The following is a 4,725-nucleotide window of genomic DNA, read 5'->3' on the forward strand; positions in this document are numbered from 1 at the left end:
ATATATATATATATATATATTTATATATATTTATATGTATATATGTATTATGGGGTTTGCTAACTTGCGTACGCATGTATTTTAGTTGGTACATTTTAGCAATGTGTATCAGGTTTTAGAGACAAAAATACTCTTATATATTATGAATTCTAAGTTTTAAGGTTAAGGGTATTTTAATAATTTTCATCTCAAAATTAAAAAAGTAAAAAAAGAAACTCCAAACCCTTACCCACCTCTCTCATTCCTCTCAATCTTTTCTCTTTCATCTCTTTCACTCCAACCTTTTCTCTGTCATCCCTACTCTAGCTTCAATTAAAAAAAATTCAGAAACACTTGCTTTATTTTAATAATTTTCATTCTCAAAACTAAAAAATGAAACCCCAAACCCTTACTCACCTCCTTCATTCCTCTCAACCCTTTTTCCTTCATCTCTCTCACTCTCAAACATTTTCTTTGTCATCTCTATACTAACCCCAACTAAAAAAACACTCATTGTTAAACAATTTACTTTTGTAAAGAGTTGAGTCATTGACATATTCACCTTCCGAAAAAAGTACATTCATAATCTCTTTAATTTCATTATCTTGACTATATATATTACAGCCGACGGGGACAACTTGCACCAAGACTTATGAGCATCCTTCCTCTACATTCTGAGACTACTACGTAACATTGCTCCGTGGCCATTTAATTTTTTTTGGTAGAAATTCATTAACTTGTTTTCCTTTACTAAAGAAAAAACAAATCAAAATACAATAAAATTTTCAATGATAAAATCAACCAATAAAAATTCTAAATCTTAGAAATTTTATTTAAAATTATATAAAGAAAAAATTAGGTGCTTTAACTTTTTTATTTATGTAAGTATTTTTTTTCTGTAACCATTTTAATTAATAATGAGTGTTTGATGACAGAGAAAATGTTTGAGTGAGAAGAAGAAGAAAGGGTTGACAGGAATGAAGGAGGTGAGTTTTGGGGTTTTTTTTGTTTAGTTTTGAGAATGAAAATTATTAAAATAAGACAAGTGTTTCTGATTTTTTTCAATTGAGGCTAGAGTAGGAATGACAGAGAAAAGGTTGGAGTGAAAGAGATGAAAGAGAAAGGGTTGAGAGGAATGAGAGAGATAGGTAAGGGTTTGGGGGTTTCTTTTTTTATTTTTTTAATTTTAAGAATGAAAATTATTAAAATATCCTTAACCTTAAAACTTAGAATTCATGATATAAGGGTATTTTTGCCTACTGAAACCCGGTACGCAAGTTAGCAAACCCCTATATATATATATATATATATATATATATATATTATGTGCTATGTGCGTTTTTTAGAAGAAAAGAATTTCAAAGTGTTTAACATTGTGACAGTCGACATTGGATTTTACATATTGGACTGTATCTGTTGTTTGTTTTGGAATTCTGATATGTTCTTGCACTCTAACGGCTATATTTTTAAAAGTTAGTTGAGCATTGATAACTTGGTCAGCTATATTAAATGAGTTATGTTATTTGTTGACCATAGGCTACTATGTTGACTAAACTGTTATAATTGTATAATATAGTCGACTGAATTAGTAGCACATTCGACAGAGAATCTGACTGTTTAACTGAAATCTATAAATAGACTGAACACTAGTTTGTTCACAAGACTTTTGGTGATCTGACAATTTTATTTATGTTTCAGATTTCTCGTTACTCCAAGAATTCTCCAAGAAGACGGTGGTGATCTTTCTTGATCAACATCTGCACAAGGAGGTGCTTTTGATATTGATCGTGTAGGCTTGGCATCTTGTGAAGACTGCTGAAATTTATCTGAGAGGCTTGGCATGCTGGGAAGACTGCTGGAATTGGACCTGTTGTGACAGGGAGATAGTTCACTTTAAGGATTGTTCAAAGTGGTGTTGCAGATTACAGAAGAGGGGATTCTTATTGCAAGTCTGATTGTGTTGTGCAGCTATATTTTGGTTTTGCATTAGATAGGAGGTTTATATTTTTGATGTGGAGATCTTCTATAAATTCCTTGTTGTAAAAATCGCAACCATTATAGTGCATTTGCTTCTTGGGTTGGAAGGACACTGGATGTAGGCATTGTTGGTCGAACCAATATAAAAATTTGTTTCTGCATTTCTCTATCCCTTATCTTTTACATTCTAGTCGACTTTATTCTTTACGCAGTCAACTACATAATTTTCGCTGCATACATATTCTGATTACTTGCAGTTCAAGAAATTTCAAAAAGTTTTATACTTTGATAGCAAGATTGCGAAAAGAAAGTGTTTTTGAAACAACACCAATTCACCCCCCTCTTGGTGAAATAAAGAAGCCAGCCTATTTCCAACAATTAGTATCTGAGTTGGTTTTCATAAGATATTTGAAAAACTAGTCGACTCTGTTTTTCTTGATTCGACTATAGCCCTGGGGATGGCTTCCTGTTTTCAAACTTTTGTTGAAGTTGCTTCAACAAACAGACCACCTCTGTTTCTGGCGAAAACTATCCATTTTGGAAATCTGAATGAAAATCTTTCTTGAATTGCAAGATAGAGGAATCTAGGATGCTACTTTAAATGGACCTTTTGTGCCTACAAAAATTGTTGATGAGAAAACTGGTTTAAAACCTTTTATTGAGTGGACTGTTGATGAGAATAGAAGAGCTCAATATGATATTTAAGGTAGGAATATTATTGCCTCTGCATTAACCGTTCATGAATTTTTCGAGATATCTCAATGCAATTCTGCAAAGGAAATGTGGGAGTCTTGGAGGTTACTCATGAAGGAAGAGATGAAGTAAAAAGAGCAAGAAATAATTCATTGATACAAGAGTATGAATTGTTCAGAATGAAAGCTGGTGAAAGCATCTATGATGTACAGAAATGACTCACTCACATTGTTAATCATCTAATGGCTCTCGGAAAAGTCTTTGATAATGAAGAGATCAATATCAAGATTTTGAAAAGCCTGAACATAAATTGGCAACCAAAAGTCACTGCAACCTCTGAATCCAAAGATCTCACAACGACGAACATGGCTACCTTGTTCAACAAGCTACGTGAACATGAATTGGAACTCGGTAGATTGAAGGATGAAGAAGAGATTGAAGAAAAGAAGTCCATTGCTCTGAAAGCTACAAGCAAGAACAACTCAGAAACAGACATGGACGAAAGAGAATTGATGACCTTCATGGTAAGAAAATTTAGCCAACTTTTTCAAAATGATAGTCAACTGTCTAACCATGCAGGTTAAGGTAAAAATAATAGCTTCAGCAAGAACACTGTCTAGTGCTATGAATGTGGAAAGGAAGGTCACATAAAGCCTGGCTGTCACGAATTACAGCCGAAGCAGAAAAGGAAAGAAAAGATTCCCTCAAGGCAGAAATCAGAAAAGAAAAGGAGCATACATTGCTTGGGAGAACACAAATTCTGAAATCTCAAGTGATGAAGATGCTGATCAAGATGAGGAATCAAACTTGTGTTATATGACTTGAGTTACTTGGGATGATTATGACAGTGATGCAGACATCTCAAATGAACCAGTGGAAATCAAATATGATCTCCTGCTAGATGCATTCGGAGAATTGCATGCTGAAGACATGCGACTGCAATACAAGGTTAATCGACTAAACTCTAAAAGAAGAGATTTTGAACATAGGATTAATAACCTTGTTGCTGATAATGAAAGATTAGAAAAAGAGTTAAATGAAGCTTTGTTATTGTTAAGCCCTTGACAAGTGTACTAGATCGTTATCAAGTAATATAATTCGTAAACCCAATATCGTTCTTCCTAAAGGACTCTTAGGCCTTACTTTTCATGTAAACAAATCGCGTAAGACTTGAGAAAAGAATTAAGTTGGTGGTTTATGCAAAGAACTAAAATAAACATGCAAATGCAGTTGATTCAATTGGCTTTGAAAAACTATGGATGAATGGTGTTGTTGGGGTTTACAATTTCATCTTATCCACTATCATATATTTACTTTTCTTATTTACTTCACTTATTTATCTAATTGCCATGCAAACTTTCTAGCCTACAATTTAACCCAATCCCTTGGTGAAAAGAGCCTATTATTAATTACCGGCTTGCTATCCCTAGCCTCCCCTAGTAACCAATAACGCAATGCGAACAGAAACAAAATATAATTGATCGTCCTACCCCTATCCCTAGGCGGTATTAGCATAACCAAGGAATTTCTCACCAATTCATGACATTATCGTACGTCCCCGTATCAATAAAGACAAACAACATTTACTGAATGAGTTAAACAATAAAATCATTTAGTAAAGATGAGAACCCAACAATTGATAAACAAGTATATGACAAGCATATGAAATAAATAAGAATTTGGATCTATGAGTGTTTCAAAAGATTACATTATTCGTCAACAACAAAGGGTTTAGTTCACCATTGTCATGGTGAAACTAGATGAAAATAATGAAAGAATGGAAAAGCAAACCCTAGATTTGATAAAAAGGAGCCTAAGCATCCAAGAAATCTCCTCCAAGGTGTGTGGAATAGCTCTGGACGTTCTCTCTGCCAAAAGAATCCCCTTCTAATTCGCATTGGGGCTATATATAAGCCTAAAAAGATAACAGAAAGATTACAGAATCTAGCTAATAAAAACAGACAACTGCCCAGGCGCCTAAGTTCACAGCTCAGCGGTTTCCCTCTAATCGCTCTAAGCGCTCAGCGGACCATTCTGGCGCTCAGCGACTTTCTTGACCCTTCTTTTCATCATTTT

This window comes from Vigna radiata, unplaced genomic scaffold (assembly GCF_000741045.1).
Source record: "Vigna radiata var. radiata cultivar VC1973A unplaced genomic scaffold, Vradiata_ver6 scaffold_329, whole genome shotgun sequence".
In the NCBI taxonomy this organism is placed as follows: domain Eukaryota; kingdom Viridiplantae; phylum Streptophyta; class Magnoliopsida; order Fabales; family Fabaceae; genus Vigna; species Vigna radiata.